This window comes from Poecilia reticulata, chromosome 9 (genome assembly GCF_904066995.2).
Source record: "Poecilia reticulata chromosome 9, P_reticulata-male-v2, whole genome shotgun sequence".
In the NCBI taxonomy this organism is placed as follows: Eukaryota; Metazoa; Chordata; class Actinopteri; order Cyprinodontiformes; family Poeciliidae; genus Poecilia; species Poecilia reticulata.
In genome coordinates this window covers 12,451,935-12,471,373 of record NC_088838.1, presented here as the reverse complement: position 1 = coordinate 12,471,373, position 19,439 = coordinate 12,451,935, and the positions used below count along the sequence as shown (strand labels likewise).

Genomic DNA, 19,439 nt, shown 5'->3' with positions numbered 1-19,439 from the left:
TTTGGGACCAAATAAATGCAGACACCCATCATGTGTATATGCTGTGTTTTTGCAGGGTGTGTTTGTTCGGTTGTGTGTGTCCCATGTCTGACAGAAAGCTGTCTCTCGCAGTGTTCAGCACACTATGTGGTGTTCTGTCTAACTGCTAATAGATCACCAGGGAACCTGCTTAGCCAATCACCTGTGAGCTTACACTTCTGTCTGGAGAATGGCACTCTTCCAGTGAATGGGGTGAGCAGAGGAGAGGAAAAGAAAAAAAAAACAAAAAAAACAAAGAAAAACACCTATTAGAGACGTAGATTTATTGTTACCATGGCACCTTGACATGGTTAAAGAGCAGTTGGTTTCTGAGCTAATACACCTCCACCCCCACTTCCCCGAACGCTCCATCTTTTCCTCCCCTCCAAGCACACCTTTAACATGCCCCGGAGGAGCGCTGGAGTACTCTGTGGAGCATGAGAGATGCTCCACCACCAGGCAGAGGTGGGGAGACGGCTCCAGCTGGATGCAGGGACACAGGGAAGAAGTTCTAAAATTAGCCCCAGCATGTGGTACTAGAACAGGGGAGAGGGGACAGGGGATGAGGGAGCAAGTGTGGAAATGGAGTAGAGGGAGAAAGAGACAGAGAGAGTGAGAGAGAAAGAGAGAGAGAGAGATTGCAAGTGTGGGAGAAGGAGTGACAGTAGACAGGGATGTGCCAAGAGGGTGGTGACAGCACACGTTTACTGAGCTGCCTCTCTGCGTGCTCACCAGGCTGTGGCAAATTAAATGTCTGATAAATTCATAATTTCATAAACACTCACACCTTTCACACACTACAGGGTTTAATTTGCCTTTTAATAACAATGGCAAGCACACCACTTACTCCCGCGCTCTATTTTGCGGCTCGCTCGGGACACATTTGACTTGCTCATTGCGAGATTACTGTGCGACTACGCTGGAGCTTAAGCTCCATGACTGGTCCAGTGTCAGTGGGCATATGTGTCCTCATGTCCCACTTAGTCCCCTGCCGAGGAGCCCAACCTGCTGCTCTGTGTGGGAGAGCAGAGGGCAGATGGGTAAAGTCCGATTATAGAGTTGTCTGACCTCACTCGCAGGCAGCTAGCAGCGCTCTGTGCCCAGGGCCGGCGCAGAAAGAGTGTTTGTTGTTGGTATTAGGGGCTAAACGGCTTAGCAGTTCGCAGACGTGCTTTTTAGAGGGTCGAGCACACGGTTTTGACTCGCTGCCAGAACCTGAGACACCAAGGCAATTCAGGGGCTCTGTATGGTCTAAAGGGGGAAGAGGGGAGGTGGAAGGAGAGTAAAAAAGGGGAGGAATGGAAAAGGTATTAACTGAAACGCAGAATGGCACAGGTGTCCCTGCAATGATTTGACAAAGCAGCCCACAGAACCTTACTGTTGAATTTAAGTTATATATTTTCAATATGTTTATCTTATTTCAGATACCTTTTACCACCTTTACAACACTTAACTTCTTTTTTTGTTTTACATAAGTTGCCTCAGGGTGTGAAAACACCTGACTGTCCGACAGACTTGGAACCTGTGTTAGGTGAACCAAACTCTTTGAGAAACTTGTTCACCCCATCGCCTGTGGTGGCGCTGCACCAAGAACCACTGAAGGAAATGTCTGAAAGAGACACACAGCGCAACATCCTTCTTCACGAAATGTAAACAAAAATGGAGATTTTAACAGTTGTAGTATTTCTCTTTTGTCTTTGGCAACAGACAACTAGAAGTTTATCCCTCCAGCACTAGACAGATTCGTTTTGGTTATATTTGCCCAGAATGCCGTCCCCACTTTAGATCGCTTCCTGCTTTTGAAGGAAGTGATCTCCTGTCCTCTTGCCATTCACATATGCATTCAAACTTCACCAGAGAAACTCGATTTCTTGAGCTTTCAAGATCCACTTAAAAGCCCAAAGAAATTTAGAAAGCCACAATTTCTCGTAAAGAAACGGAAATGGTGCACTTCACTTTGAAACGCATTCACGTCTATTGCCCTGCATCACCCGACAATGGTTTGGAGGCAAGTACAAATAAATACCTTGGCAAGGATGGCTATGACATTTTTAAAACAGTTTGTCTTGCCCTAGATCTATTCCTGACTTGTCTGGGTGTCACATACTTCTCTAATTTCCTGTTGGACTTCACGTTTCCTGTCTGGACTTGATGTCTCTACGGAGACACGCTCTCGCAAGGTGACAAAAATGGGCAGAACACATGTCCACACTGGCCTCGGCTAAGCTAGTTAATCACAAGCAGTCGTGCGTGTTTATTAACCTAAGTGTTGCTAAATGAAATGTACATGCTGGTCAAATGTGACGCTCGTGGTGTTCTGTTAGTTCTGTGGACATTGTCACAGCTGAATCTATGTACAAACTGAGGCTAAACACACAAACTGCAAAGTAAACTGCACTCAGATTAGCTTGAAGTACTGCTAACAGATTGTGTCAACTGTGTGCACAGCCAAAGATGAAAAGGGCTACAGTAATCCCCTCTAGCCTGTCAATTTCCCTAATCTCCTGCTTTTGTTGTTGCTGGAACCCAGAGCAGGGTGTGACGGGGTCAGGGGTGAAAGCTCAGAGTCTTGTGTGGACGGTGGAAGGGACAGATGAGGTTTCATGCCCTGAGAAGACCCTGAAACCATGACTTCCTTTGTAGCCCTTTTGCAAAAAAGTAGATAAGAGCAAATGGAGGAGGTGGGCCCTTTTGGAAACACACGCAGGTGTGTGAGGGTCAGTAAAAAGGTCCAGTCTATCTCTATTGTGAATCTAACTCAAAGTGTTTCTCATACGCCTTTTTTTGAGAGACCTTAGGCATCTTTGAATTCCTTCGAGGGACTCCTTTTGAATTTCTATTTTAAACTTGCTTTGGAAACTGCAGTGATGGAAACAACCAAAGACAAAGCTGAAACTCAGTGAGCAGATGAACTACTTTCTGGAAATATCTCCTGAATGTAGACCAACTGGAAAGTTTAAGACAAACAGAGCTCAACGGTAAAATGGAGAGAATGACGCACACCTGCAAGCCCACACACTTTTGCCCTGCACTGGTAGTGAGGAGGTGCGAAGGTCCCTCCCTCCAGCTAAATACCTATGGGATTATAGTAGCACAGCAGCCCAAAACACGCTTGTCCAATAGTCCTGCCTACAAACTGGGTAAAAACAACATCCGAGCCAGGGAGCTGCAGAAATCCCCAGGCTTTATGTGAGAGGCGACTGGAGGAGATGAGGTTGCACTAGCATGTCTTCTCCTCTGTGACCCCGGGGGGTGTGATAGGTTGAGAACAGTGGCTCGCATTGTTTAGCGAGTGGTACGCTCTGCTCCGCTCCCCCCACCACCGCCACCCTGCCTCCTCTTCACTCGTACCCCACCCAGCTAAAGATCAAGTTAACTCTTGCCTGCGGTCACTCCACTGCACAGGAACTCAATCCTACACCGTTCTGTGTTGTCCTGGCCAGCTGGCGAGAGGTTAAAGCTGCAGCCTGGTTTTTCATATGATTCATTTCCACACACGGGTCACTGAGGAGAATAAGGCCCTGAACAGGGACCTGCTGTAGTTCTGAGAAAAGACTAACACTGAGCACTTTGGGCTTTGCACTCTTTTCAGATCTTAGCTTCAACTTTATTCTTTGGGAATTCTTTGCAGAAGTATTCACACCCCCTGAACTTTTCCACACTTTCTGACATTGCAAATACAATCCGCAATGTGTTAACTAGGAATTCACGTGATAGAAAAGCACAAAGCAGAACAATGATTGGGAAATATAAGGAAAACAATACTGAAGCGATGATACAGATACAGATCTGTTATACAGATTTTATGTACACACCAGACTTTTCCAGACTCAGTTTTCCAGTGTCCTTAGTCTTTTACACTCGTTTAGAAATATGAACTATTGAAGTTACTAAAGAATTCATTACCCATATTTTTAAAAGTGGACAGGCTTTAAATATGGAACCTGAAAAAGAACAAGAAGGAAGGAGGGAAAGAAAAAACGAACAAACATTTAGACCGTATGATAGGGAAGTCTGGAAATACAGATTTATTTCCATTTTCTTGTTACCTTTCACCGTTCTTATCCAGACCTGCACAATACAGAAATCAAATTCCAGACTGAGAAAGAACCTCGATATGTCTACATGAAACGACTGGTGGTTTATTAACAATAAGTGTTTAATAAGTGTTGTTTAATAAGTGTGGGCTGAAGCTGCACACTGCAAGCTGGACTTCTCTTAGCCTTCTTTCAGTCTTAGAAACAATGTCAGCTGTATTAGCAGAATCTCTGCATCTCCTCTACAGGCATCTTGGCTAGTTCTTTGCTTAATGTTCATCTCATTAATACAGTATTTATGCTGAGATTAAATTACACACTCTTTTCTCCAGTTTGTTGGCTTCTGAGGTCCCTTATGTTTATTTCAGTGATAGAGTAAAGTGAGGTAGAAACAAATGCATTTATATAAAAATTGTTGAAAACCCATATGGCTTTGTCTTTCCCCTTCACACTTATCTGCGACTTTACGTTGGTCCAATACATGAAAGCCCAACAAAACACATTGAAGTTTGTGATTATAATGTGGCAAGATGTGGAAAAAGTTCAAGGTGCATGTATTTTTTTGCAATCCACTTTACGGCCATGAATGTAGGAGATGAACATGGAGAAGAGGATCCTTTGTCTTGTTCCCAATGCTGAGGGGCAGAATGGGGCAGCCGGGCTGGCCGGCAACTCATAAATCACAGCAGAGGATAGAGAGTAACAGCTCAAATTAAGATAAAACCCCCTTAATTATCAGCTAAACAGCCTGGTGTCCCCTCTCTCCCTGGGCTATCTGTCACCCAGCAAGCAGGCCCAGTCACCAGGGGACAGGCTTTGCTGCTCTTCTCGCACAAGAGAGTAGTTTCTCACGCACACCCACACATTTTCCCCACACCTTGCTTTCTAGCTTTTTCACACAAACGTAGGATAAATCAAAACTTCAAGAACACTCGCGTAATGAAACATGTGGCTGTCAATCAAATTAGCCTTTAGCACTTTGCATCTGTTAACCCTCGCTTCACAGCACACCCACACACATACACATGCTTCTCTTTCCCCTTTTGTCTATTTGCTTATTCACGACGCCCATTATCATTACCTTAATGACTTCTCAATGGCCCTCAGTCTTCTCTCTCTTCAAAAGGCTATCTCTATCTTGCCCTCCTCCTCATCCCAGTGAGACGTCCCGACATCCTCGCGTGCCTGCCGCCGTATCACACACAAACATACGCGACGCCCGTCCCTTCGTCAGCCCCAGTGGTGTGATATGAGGTAGAAAGGGTGAAGAAGTCCACCGGAAGATGGAGAGAAAAAGAAAAGAAGTGGATGGAGCAAGGAATAAAAGAAGACCAAAGATCTGTTTTGGTGTTTGTGGTGCTTGAATGTTCTTTTTTTTTCCCACCAACTCTTCTTTCTCCAGCTCTACCCCCCATTTCACCCACCCCTCCACCTCTTTTCTCTTGAAGGCAGCTTATTGATTTTATATTAGGCCTGAGCTACCATCTGGCTGCTTTTCATTCCTCTGTTTTTATAAAGCAAGGAGAGCACAGAGAGAGACAGAGCAAAAAAAAAACAAAGAGATCGAAAGAGTCTGGGCAGAAAAGTCATTATGTGTTAAATAAAGGCTCAGAGAGAGGGAGGGAAGCATATACAGTGGAGTGTGTGTGTGTAGACAAAAGTGTCTGTCCTTCAGTATGTTTTTTCATTATATGTATTGCAAATTGAATTATATGTATTGGTAAATAATGCAGGTAAACGCACCACTCAGTCCATTCTTTATTTGGAGGACCTGCCATAATTTCACGTGGTAAGATCCTCTCCTTCACCAATAGGTTAAGTTTCCTCATCTCTTTTTCTCCTGGCCATCTCTCATCCCTCAAAGAAGAAAAAAATAGATGGAGAGAACGAAAGAGAGAGAGAAGGAAAACAGATAGGGCCCCAGAGAAAAGGCTCAGCACCTGAGAGCCACAAATCTCTACCTCCCTTATCTATCCTTCTTTTGTCCCTCCTCCATCCCTTAGGAGGAAGGTAAGCAAGCAGAACCTCGTGTCAGTGCCTTCCTATCAGCCATTGATTTGTTTCATCAATGTGTGATCGTCTGATGACAAATATTTAACATCCTGCCACGGTATTGATCTGCATACTGTCGGTGAAATAGGAACTGAGGATGTGTTTTCCTCTCAAGAGGTCAGGTTTGTGTTTGCCCTCTGTCTGCTGTTCAAACTGCAGAAACGTGTATCATTTCATACCCTGACTGTAAAGCAAGCGTGCTGCAGCCATGATCTGAATCCGATTAGTGTCTGGAAAAAGGTTTTATAAATCTGTTATTTATTTTATTTAATTTTTTTGCATTTTGCCACATTGAAACCACAAACGTGAATGCGTTTTATTGAGATTTCCTGTTATAAACCAGAAAAAACTAGAGCATAAATGTGAAGAGTAAAACAAAGGATATACAATTTTCACATTTACTTTTTACAAAAAAAAAAAGGATGCTCTCATCTTCAGTATGAATGTAGCTGTTCTGTAAAGGTTTTAGAGGTTTGGTGAAGAACATCAGTGGTCATTAAGACCAAGCAACACTCCAGAGCAGATCAGATATAAGTTAGGATATTATGCCCTGTCATGTCATTAACCCTAAACCTGCAAGCAGAATGCTACATGTAACAGAAAACTAACAGTACACATCCCTGCAGTAAAACATGGCATTGGCAGAATTATGCTGTGGGACGCATTCTGATAAAGAGGCAAATGGGAACGCCTATTATACTTTAATAAAAATGACTACGTAAAAAACCTTTGTGAGAAAGCATGGTGGTGGCAACGTCATGCTTTGGGGAGGGTTTTTGCTCTACAGATGAATGGTGGCTAGCTGTGTAGACAATGGAAAATGGATGCAACTAAATATGGAGCAAACATAGGAGGACATATTTAGAGGTTGGACAGCTGGAGCCTAAATGGTGTGATTCAGATTAAATTCATAGATGCTCTCCACCCAACCTGACTGAGCTTTAGTTATTTTGCAAAAAACACTAGGCATTGATTACATTTTACAGAATCTGACTATGAATGTTTATATCCAAAAACAGTTTTTAAACCTGTGTCATTTTTTGTGCTTCATAATTCTACTTTACTTTGTGTTTGTCCATGTTGCAAAATCCCATTAAAATACATTGAAGTCACTGGTTCTAATGTGATAAAATGTGGAAAAGCTCAAGAGGCACAAACAATTTAGTAAGGAACTCTACATACTTATATATACATACATATGGACTTATGGTGTGCCTCCAAATACAATTAGAAACAACACAAATAAACTGTTACAGTTAAACTAAGAATACACCAACCAAACTAGAACCATATTTTTGGTCAAAAATGAATATAATTCTGATTCTGTTTGACCCACGGCCCGGCAGATTTGTTTGGACAAAACAATTGAAACCAAAATGCCTCTTTGAGGAAGACTAACGTTTCAAAGTACATGGCCACCCTGCATTTCAGGATGCTGCTGCCATGTGGGGTCCTGATGCTGAGGAGGCTGACAGTGAGTGTGCCTGTGGGATACTGAGATCCGGGACTTTTCTGTGATTAATGATAGGGGACGCGCCCCACTAATTGTGGTTCCTGACACAGGCACACGTCCCCAGACAAAGCAGGACAGGCCTGGAGCAGGGTGCCATGCTCAATCACCTTCCAGCAGAAAGCCTGTGTGTTTCTCTGGAGGAGGGTGGGTGGATTCAGAGCAAAGAGAGGTCACGGGATATCTTGTGATTACAGGAGAGGAGACCTCCAAAGAGACTTGAGTATCCTACCAGCTGAGCAGACTATGGAAATGCTCATTGCCTGGAACACAGCTGAGATAGAGATTTACTAGGAACAGCGGCTAACAAAACCTGGAAGGCAGAGCGTCCTAGAATGAAGCAGCGGATCTTCTTGGCCTTACTTTATCTTGTCCGGACTATCCTCATTGGATTTAAAGCAAGTCTACTTGTAGGTTTGTTGAATTAAATGCACCTACTGCAACACCATCTACAACATCACGCATTTCACCTGAGAAAAATAAAACACCTCAACACAAGTGAGGTGTCCTACATCTCCATAATCACCTCTTCATAGTGGTAACCTCGGTTAAAACTCTGGGAAACTACTACTAAATGGAGCAGGTATTTCTATTTTTGCAAAAGTTTATGAGTGAAAATCTAACTTTAAATAAATATTACAGATAATGAGACCCACTAAAATAAATGTATTGTATAGTTTCATCAGCACTAGAAACTCTTGGCTTTTCTGGTTTTCTAGTTATTACTCAAGGTTGTTACACCTTGAAAATCTTATACCGGACAACGTCTTTTCTGCAAAGGATGTGGAGCTCACGGGAAACTTTTTCTCTTTCTTTTTTTTTTTTTTTTTTTTTACGACACAGGTAAAAACTTTTACACAACTCACCCTTGGAGTCTGTAAAAGTGAACTAAATGGTCCCAAAATGCAAACGCATTGTCCTTCCCTTCCACCTGCTGGCATATTTTGAGAGCAGAGACAGATGGAAGTCATGAATTGGCTGAAGTGAGGGACTCCAGACATTCAGCTCTATTAAGAAATCCCTTTACAGGGGGCGGGAGCTGGGCTGTTTTCATATTGTTTCTATGAGCAAAGCGGTTGCCACAATGGGTTTGGTTCTCAGAATGAAAGGCTTTGCGGGGTCTGTTTTAGATTTGCCTTTACGTTTGAAATCAAATTTTTAAGCCCCATTTGAGCTCATCAGAAGACAAGTCTCAACTTAATTCAAAGAATCATTTTGTTTAGATGTATTTAGATGTATTTTTAAGCTTATGTGAAGTCATATGTTTTTCTGTAAAGCTGGGGGTTTATCATACCTTGGCCTCTTGGACTGCTATGTTGTCTTAGGTCCGAGTCATTCAGGCCTAGCCCCCCGTTGGTCCCTCTTTGCCCACCCCCACCACCCCAGGCCCCCAAACCCCTGTGAGCTTCCCACAAAAAAAGTTCACAATGCTATTCAAACAATAGGCCAAGGGACAAAGAGCACATTTACACAAGTGGAGCTTTCTTTAAAAGCAAAAAGGCACTGTTTGGAAGATTTCCAACCCTCCCCCCTTCAAAAAAATTTTTGAAGAAGAAACAAGGATCCCCCTTTCGCCCCTCCATGTCCCACCTCTCAATACCCTTGCTTTACAAAAAAATAAAATAGTTCACCATTCCAGTGATGGAGACGTGGGAGCCAAATAAACTGAACCCAGCCCAATCCCACCCGCCAGTCCACAAGCACCCCCAATTTAGCCAAACACCCTCTTTACAGGACAAAAGCCCTTTAAAGGCTGAGTGTATGTGAGGGCTCTGGTGGATACCATAGTGGCTTAAAGACCGTGGAGGCCTCTAAAAGACACTTCTTTTACTCCCAGTCTCCTTCCATGCCTCCCTTTTCCTTCTCTCTATCTCTTTCTTTCTCTCCCTCAGTTTTTCTCTCGGGCAGTGAAAGGTTCAGCAAAGGGTAGAAAGAGTTTTGGTAGCATGGGGAGAGGGACCCAAATGGGGGTGGGGTGGGGGTGATGAGGGTGTTCCTGTGTCAACATTGTGGTATTTTCCCAAAGATGCATATCGCCTCTATACAAATAGGAGATGTATTTATAGGAGTACATAGAAAGCTGCGTGAGTGGAGAGTGTTTGGCCGAGCTTTCTGGCCACAGCCCCCAAGGCTCCATGGACAGTCTTCATGGCTAGTGAAATTGTTATTCTTTAGATGGACGTTGGCTGGGAAACACGCAAGTTCTCAGGCGACCACACAGTGTTCGCCCTCCCAATATGGCTGCCCTGCAGAGGAGCCCATTGAAGGACGGCATCCAGCATCATACATCTTGACTGGAGCCAGTATCTCAAGGTTCCTGTCGCTATGCCTTGCGTGGAATTTAGTCGAACACCAAGCATGTTTGGGAAAGAAGGGCACACACTGCAGCTTGCCTGATGCAAGTGGTGGCAAGCGAGTCATCGCAGCTTTGAGTATTATGCATTAAAATGATTTTACTGTCATGTAAGTAAGCCAAGGTTTCGCTTTAAGAGATCAGCCAAACTAGACGGGCAGGTAGACGAACAGCACGAGGAGTTCCCTGGCACATAGTAAGGTAACTCTCTTGAAGAAAACTTGGCAGCATGCCGGAACAAATATAAAGGACAAAGACAACAACATTCCAGCACTCAAAGCTTCTGTATTATCTATGTAATCCATCAAATCACTCCTCAAACACATACTCTCACATCGATGCAGTACTTTCAGGACAGCACTTTTGCAATATACCAGTCAGACCAGTGTTATCAGTGACTGTAAAAACTGGCTGTTTTAGGTACGGTATATCCTTCTACCAACAGGCTGTTCCATTAAACAATTGAAAAATAATGCTGTGACAATGTGTGCTAGAAACCTCAAAAACACACAAAGCAAAACTATACTAGGCATACAAAATGCTTTCATACTGTTACACATTTTGTTATATTAAGATTACAAGCTGCGGTGTAATTTATTTGGATTTCATCCATTACATACTTCTCGTGTGATGTCACACTTCCGTGAACTTAGTGACTGACAGCCATCTTGGTAGGCAGTTGCTATGGATTGATGACAATAAGAAAGTCACAAGCTTAGAACTAGCTCTCGCTTTGTTGATATCTAATTTACAAACAATATATGTACATTACAACTGTTACTCGATTACAATTTTTAGTACCATACCCAACTCTGTGTAATACCAGGATAAATGTCAGTGATATTTACTGCAATACTTACTGCCGAACTAGCTAAGACAAGCATGTAAACCAATGTGTATGTTACTAAATGTACTTAGTCTACTAGTCACCAAAAACGTGTTATTCAGGCGAAGAATTCATACCTTAAACATCCGTAAACAGTGGTTGTATCTGTATGCGTCCATAGATTACAGGCCGCGAAGCTCCTCCATGGTGTACTCAGTCTTCGCCTGACACATTTTCCTTCTCCGTCTCATTCCAGTCGATTCCGACAGTAGTGATTTTGTTCACGTATCTTCCTTTCGCACATTGGTCAAGATTCCGTGTCCACATTTTCTTTTTGTTGGTCTTGAAGTCATGGGTCCGGTTATGCATTGCGCTTGCCTACAAAGATGCCGCGGATGACTTCCGGTTCAGACTTCTTCTCCCTCCCTCCATCTTCTTCGTGAAATTTATTGGGGGTTGGCAAAAAAAACGTTAGGTGAGCATCAACATCATAGACATTATATAAGAATAGACGCCTCATGGACCGCTCTCGCCTATTGTCGCTGACGAGATTTAGGGCGGCCATCTTGGAGCGGTCCACCACTGCACTCAGCTTTATGTGTTTAGCAGGCACAATGACTTATCAGCGCATTTAATCGATCATAGCACGCTTTTTTGTTACTGGAAACCATATTCAAACATCTATCAAAGCTACATTTATGAACAATTGCATTTTTTAAGTATGTTTTTAATACATAGTTCAGCATATATAAATATGCCCAGTGGCTATGACAACAGAATAGGAATGGAATATTCTGATATTGATGTATGATGACCATATTACAAAGCACACAGCCGTTCATATTTTTTTACTAGATTATTTAGTAATATCAATACATATTTATATAACTATACAAACACAAATACATAATGATTAATACTGAATAATATATATTGGATGTATATATATATATATATACACTGCTCAAAAAAATAAAGGGAACACTCAAATAACATCCTAGATCTGAATGAACGAAATATTCTCATTGAATACTTTGTTCTGTACAAAGTTAAATGTGCTGACAACAAAATCACACAAAAATCATCAATGGAAATCAAATTTATTAACCAATGGAGGTCTGGATTTGGACCCACACACAAAATTAAAGTGATAAAACACTACAGGCTGATCCAACTTTAATGTAATGTCCTTAAAACAAGTCAAAATGAGGCTCAGTATAGTGTGTGGCCTCCATGTGCCTGTATGACCTCCCTACAACGCCTGGGCATGCTCCTGATTAGGTGGCGGATGGTCTCCTGAGGGATCTCCTCCCAGACCTGGACTAAAGCATCCGCCAACTCCTGGACAGTCTGTTGGTGGATGGAGCGAGACATGATGTCCCAGATGTGCTCAATCGGATTCAGGTCTGGGAAACGGGCGGGCCAGTTCATAGCTTCAATGCCTTCATCTTGCAGGAACTGCTGACACACTCCAGCCACATGAGGTCTAGCATTGTCCTGCATTAGGAGGAACCCAGGGCCAACCGCACCAGCATATGGTCTCACAAGGGGTCTGAGGATCTCATCTCTGTACCTAATGGCAGTCAGGCTACCTCAGGTGAGCACATGGAGGGCTGTGCGGCCCTCCAAAGAAATGCCACCCCACACCATTACTGACCCACTGCCAAACCGGTCATGCTGAAGGATGTTTCAGGCAGCAGACCGCTCTCCCCAGCGTCTCCAGACTCTGTCACGTCTGTCACATGTGCTCAGTGTGAACCTGCTTTCATCTGTGAAGAGCACAAGGCGCCAGTGGCGAATTTGCCAATCCTGGTGTTCTCTGGCAAATGCCAAGCATCCTGCACGGTATTGGGCTGTGAGCACAACCCCCATCTGTGGACGTTGGGCTCTCATAGAGTCTGTTTCTAACCGTTTGTGCAGACACATGCACATTTGTGGCCTGCTGGAGGTCATTTTGCAGGGCTCTTGCAGTGCTCCTCCTGTTCCTTCTTGCACAAAGACAGAGGTAGCGGTACTGCTGCTGGGTTGCTGCCCTCCTACGGCCTCCTCCACGTCTCCTGGTGTACTGGCCTGTCTCCTGGTAGCGCCTCCAACCTCTGGACACTACGATGACAGACACAGCAAACCTTCTTGCCACAGCTCGCACTGATGTGCCATCCTGGATGAGCTGCACTACCTGGGCCACTTGTGTGGGTTGTAGAGTCCGTCTCATGCTACCACGAGTGTGAAAGCACCACCAGCATCCAAAACATCAGCCAGAGAGCATAGGTACTGAGAAGTGGTCTGTGGTCCCCACCTGCAGAACCACTCCTTTATTGAGTGTGTCTTGCTAATTGCCAATTATTTCCATCTGTTGTCTATTCCATTTGCACAACAGCAGAGGAAATTGTCAATCAGTGTTGCTTCCTAAGTGGACAGTTTGATTTCACAGAAGTTTGATTTACTTGGAGTTATATTGTGTTGTTTAAGTGTTCCCTTCATTTTTTTGAGCAGTATATATATATATATATATATATATATATATATATATATGTGATGTGACCAGCAGGTGGAGATCTTTTTAAAAGTAACAAGATGCACCCGAACACAGATTTAGCAGTGCACAATATTTTATTAGCAATTTTTCTTTAAAACAGTTTTTTTTTTTTTAAAACGAGACTTCAGGCCCACTACTTGGGTCCCTGGAACAAAAGAAACACAACAGGAAAAAGGACAGACAAGATCAATCATTCCAAAAGAAATAAAATAAAACATGCAATGCAAAAGAAATTAGTCAAACAAACAAAAACACAAATTAAGAACTTCAATCACAAAACAAAACTAAAAGAAAACAATGGAACAAATCGTCATCCGCTTCCAAATGCCCTTCGATGGGGCCAGAGGAGTAACGCCCCGCCCACATAGCCTGCCCAATCCGCAACAGGTTCAGCCGAGAGCGGCCCAAACAAACAACGGGAAGACAAGACAAGACAGCAGAGCGTCCAAAGCGCTGCAGCTCCAAACAATCAGTTGCCTGAAACAGAAAAACCCATTCACGATGGATCCAAATAAAAGAAATCAAAAGCTAAATAACAGGTAGCTTACCCAGGGGTGGAAACACAGCCTAACCCGGGAGGAAGCGGGTCAGCAAGTGAGGACCAGACGGAAGCCACACGCCACAGCAACCCCCAGCTGCAGCCAGCAACGCCATCAGAGCAACAGATTGCAGAGAGTCGACCAAACCCACAAGCCGACATGTAGCCGCCGACCGTAGCAACAGTGGGAGAAACAAAGATGCATGCACCCTGCAGCTATAAAGCCTTTCGCCCCGCCCACCAATCAACGGTGCCCGGAGTGGGGGAGGGTGGAACACCAACCCACCACACACACACACACACACACACACACACACACACACACATATATATATATATATATATATATATATATATATATATCATTGAATGCTTAGAGATGTACAACATCAATAGGACTCTAAGAGCCTTCATTGCAAACTCGATGGGGCTGTGGAAAACCACCCTTGAAGCCAACTGCAAACCACTTGCACAAGTGTCCATCAAATGTGGCATATACCAAGGAGATGCTCTGTCCCCACTGCTGTTCTGCATAGGCCTGAACCCTCTCAGCCAAATCATCAACAAGACTGGCTACGGATACCGACTCAAGAATGGGGCCACGATCAGTCACCTCCTCTACATGGATGACATCAAGCTGTACGCCAAGAGCGAGCGAGACATCGACTCACTGATCCACACCACCAGAATCTACAGCACTGACATTGGGATGTCATTCGGACTAGAGAAGTGTGGTCGGATGGTTACAAAGAGAGGGAAGGTCGCCCACACAGAAGGGGTCTCACTCCCAGAAGGAACAATAGCAGACATAGAGCACAGCTACAAGTACCTGGGAATACCACAAGCAAATGGCAACCTCGATGAGGTCACAAGGAAAGGAGACACAGCCAAATACCTCCAACGAATAAGGCAAGTCCTGAGAAGTCAGCTCAATGGCAAGAACAAGATCCTTGCAATAAACAGCTATGCCTTACCAGTAATCAGATACCCTGCCGGAATAATTAGCTGGCCAATGGAAGAGATGAAGGCCACGGATGTTAAGACTAGGAAGCTACTAACCATGCATGGAGGATTCCACCCCAAATCCAGCACCCTGAGACTGTACACGAGCCGTAAGGAAGGAGGCAGAGGACTAGTGAGTGTGAGAGCCACTGTCCAGGATGAAACATCCAAGATCCATAAATACATCAAGGACAAAGCCTCAACGGACGATGTGCTCAGCGAATGTCTCAGGCAACGGGGAACAGAAGACAAGGTGCTGGAAGTACCATCATGGGAGGACAAGCCCCTACATGGGATGTACCACCGACAAATAACTGAAGTGGCTGATGTCAGGAAAACCTACCAATGGCTGGAGAAAGCTGGACTCAAGGACAGCACAGAGGCTCTCATCCTGGCCGCCCAGGAACAGGCCCTAAACACCAGAGCAATAGAGGCTCAGATCTACCACACCAGACAAGACCCAAGGTGTAGGTTGTGCAAGGAGGCCCCTGAGACAGTCCAGCACATAATAGCAGGGTGCAAGATGCTGGCAGGGAAAGCGTACATGGAACGACATAACCAAGTGGCAGGCATAGTGTACAGGAACATCTGTGCAGAATATGGACTGGAAGCCCCGAGATCAAAGTGGGGAACACCCCCAAAAGTGGTGGAGAATGACCGAGCTAAGATCCTGTGGGACTTCCAGATCCAGACAGACAAGATGGTAATGGCGAACCAACCGGACATTGTGGTGGTGGATAAAGAACAGAGGAAAGCCGTTGTGGTGGATGTAGCAATACCAAGTGACTACAACATCAGGAAAAAGGAGCATGAGAAATTGGAGAAATACCAGGGCCTCAGGGAGGAACTGGAAAAGACCTGGAAGGTGAAGACCACAGTGGTGCCTGTGGTCATCGGGGCACTCGGGGCAGTCACCCCCAAACTGGAGCAGTGGCTCAAACAGATCCCAGGAACAACATCAGACATCTCAGTCCAGAAATGTGCAGTTCTAGGCACAGCCAAGATACTGCGCAGAACCCTCAAGCTCCCAGGCCTCTGGTAGAGGACCCGAGCTCAGAGGATGAAACAGACCACCCGCGGAGGGTGAGAAGGGAATTTTTATTTTATATATATATATATATGTTTTCCAGTCGACAAGTTCTAGCTTCAGAGATTCAGCAGCTGAGATTGAGTCCAAAATCCGATGCGAGATTCATCCGTGCTGCAGTGAATCCGTCTCTCTTTATAGATATCTCCCTCTTCTTCCTCACATCGTGTCTTTAGAAAACCTTCAAAACAAAAACGGAAGATTTGGGATGTATCTTACTTTTGACAAAGTGGAAGAATTACATATGAATAAAAGTCTTTACCACCTGTGTAAACTTTGCTGGTGAATGTTATAACACGTAATATAAGTTTTATATGTTACATTGTCACATTTCTAATGTAGGCTCTTGTGTCAGATAATCTAAGTCAATGTTAGAGAATAACTAATTTTTTAGATTTACGGAATCTGGGTCAGCCCCTTCATAGCGGGGCTGAACCCCGGTATTTCACCAAGCACTATAGCTAATATTAGCTGGTATCTCGCCGGTTGACATAAATACAGTAAAGTAATATTCTAATCACAAAATATACACAATAATATGTCCATCTTGTGAAATGTTGCGTGTCGAGCCCTCACATCAATAGTCCATCGATCCGAACAACAATATCCCTCAGTGCTGAGTCATCTTCTGCTGTTTTGGTTGAGCAAAGGAGGGAGTACCGCTGTATTTCCTGCACTGGAGCAGCCAATGCGGGGTCTACTCTTACAGTATGTCTATGAACATTACCGCCACCAACCGCTAAGGACTGTTGACCACGTGAAAACAAAACATTAAAAAAAAGAAGAAGGTTAAGACCTTTAGGAACTATGACCAAGATAGAAGTAACACACATTTGTGAAGTGAAAGGAAAGTGAAATTATGCATAGTTTCTAAACATTTTACAAGTAAAAATCAACAATGTGACATTTGTATTGAGTTCCCTTTTCTCCAATATACCTTAATTAAATCCAGTTAAATGAAAGAAAAGGTCAAAAACAACCTTCCAGACTTTGAATAAGTATCACACCCATTATATAAAAATAGAATTGCAAGCCTACCAAGATATTGTCATGTGTAAACTCCAATAGCATGATGAAGAATAACATAATAGCTGCAAATAACATAATAACTTTGGTCATTTGAACTATAATAATGCCAATAGCATTACCTGTGAGACACAGTGGTGTCAGCTTCATGCTGTGAGAAAACTTTTCTATAGAAGAGACAGAAATGCTTTTCAGAATTGATGCAAAAAAGGATGAAGCTAAAAGCTGAAGCTTAAAGATTCAAGATCTTTCCCCTCTAAATGAGCTTTAAGTAGAATGGACACTAAAGAATGGGAGCCAAATACATTGGCACACTGTCCAGAATTTCACTTAGAAAAAATTTTCGAAAATCATGTTGTCTTGTCATTCCATTTCAGCACTTTTTGTTGACGTATCACATACAATACCAATAAAAAACACATTAGCATTTCTTCCTCTAACATGTGAAAACTGTAGACATGTCCTTACTTTAGCAAGTAGGAATTTCAAAGCAGCATCACCATTTAATGATAGTTCTCAGAGAATTCTGCTAGAATCTTCTGCTTTATTTGCACAGAGCACTCATAATCAGCATTTATGCCCCTAACCATTTTCCACTTTCTCCCTAATCCCCTTTCCTGAAAGAGACACTCCCAAGTGACATGCCAGTCTGCGGTATAACCAGTCTCTGCTGTTTGCTAAAGCTGCAGCTCGCTGTGCATTGTGCTCACAACAGGCCATGCAATCCTACACAGCAAGGCACCGAGTACAGCAGCAAGCATAAACACACCTGAATAACACAGACAGGGTCCTGCAGGGAGCTTCTGAGTGTATGTGTATCCTAGACAGCGCTGATGCAGGGCTGAGCACCACAGCCCTGTTAGGTTGCATTGACGTCTCCACCTCAGAGCTGGCACACTGGGGAGTTATTGATTACCATTAAGCATCCATGCAGATGGCCAATAAAGAGCACGTGAGCCAAAGAGGGTCTGGGGAGCAGAAAGAGGGGAGGTGTGTGTGCGTGTGTGTGCGTGTGTGTGCGTGTGTGTGTGTGTGTTTAGAGTGTGTTAGAAGGCAGTAGACGTAAGACTGTGTTTGAGGCAGTGAAATAAGAATATGAAATTGTTAAATATTGCAGTTTTGGTTTAATTTTATTTATATGGTTATATTGTTCTGTTTGTTTTTTTAAGCGGCACTGGAAATTGCAAGCAGATATAAAGTGATCTAGAAATTTTTATTTATTTTTTTGCAAAAATGAATCTAGACGCTGTATTATTTTCAGGTATTTCTCATGTAATTCCTCCGGGTTTTCTCAAGTTCCTACATGCTTGTCAGGTGTTGTGCAATGGTCCACAACTTTTTCTGTCATGTCTTATCATTTGATATCTAATATTGAGATTGATGGTCCTGAAGCTCTGCTCAGCAAATTGTACACTGTAAAAGAGACTTTAAAAACGTTACGTGGATTCTTTGAACTGATGTTCTGTAATGATCTTATTAATGGTAGATTTATTATCTGTATATGACAGGTGTTATCAGTGAGTTTGTGGAATATCTCAAGAGCAATGGAAGGCTAATAAAAAGTCATATGTGACTTTGTTTTGCTAATATCAGCTTTCTAATAAGATTCAAACAAAAAAAGTATATTTACATACTAAACCATATTAGCAGCTACTACCTGGTGGTATGGTTTTTTTTTCTTGTTTTTTTCAGCCAAATTATGAGATCAGCTGCATTTAAGCTATGCTGGTTCACACTGTAGACTCTAAGATCACCAAGAGTGGAGAAAAACATTTAAACTTTAACACAAGACGTCATTTGTGCCACAGCATCTTTGCTGCAACATCTGCAGCTGATACAGGCCCAAGTGAAACACCTTTCAGTGTAGAAACAAAGATGTTGCTCAGCTAAGAAAATACCCTGAGAGTCTTCCGTGAAAGGTTTTACAATTATATTTTTTTTCAATGTTACATTGTATCCTGGGGAAATTAACACTTTTAGTTGGAATTGTTTTAAATTGCTTAAACAGGGCATCCCTCCTAGTAGCTATTAGCCTTCATTCCTTCCTCTCTAAGGATTTAATCAATGCTCTCCAAGCTCACTCTGACGTGGAATATTTCTGCTCTAGACAAAGGAACTAGTGTTAATAACAACTTTATAGAATCTTATCTCAAAATGCATAAACTATCCATTTTTAAATAAAAAAATGTGTGGTACAGTGTTTTATCCACAAAATACCCATTTTTATTATGGGTTTTTCATCCTTCTGAAGCACATCAGTCTTATCTTCACTGTTTTGGTTGTTTCATACCAGACTTTTTCAGTCACAAAATGTTGCCGTCTCCTGCAGCTTTAAGATAATAAAACAATTTAATTACAATTTACAATAACATCTCAGTTATAAACCCAGGTCCTGTGATGTAAAAAAGAAAATAGATTGAAAAATAATTTCACTTGTACAGTTCAAGTGAAAGC

At 43.0% G+C, this 19,439-nt stretch overlaps 1 protein-coding gene across 4 annotated transcripts in view; it reads right to left on the bottom strand.

Moving 5' to 3' along the window:
- Positions 1 to 11,469, bottom strand: part of LOC145552774 (uncharacterized) — a 131,649-nt gene extending 120,180 nt beyond the window's left edge. The window contains exon 1 of one of the 4 annotated variants that reach the window (XR_014088880.1): positions 5,137 to 6,358. The gene's annotated coding sequence lies outside the window, so the exon portion shown is untranslated. Of the gene's footprint in view, positions 1 to 5,136; positions 6,381 to 10,933 lie in introns of those variants that run through there. The other 3 variants (XM_081610555.1, XM_081610554.1, XM_081610556.1) reach the window with 3 other exon arrangements.
- Between the last annotated feature and the right edge of the window lie 7,970 nt (positions 11,470 to 19,439).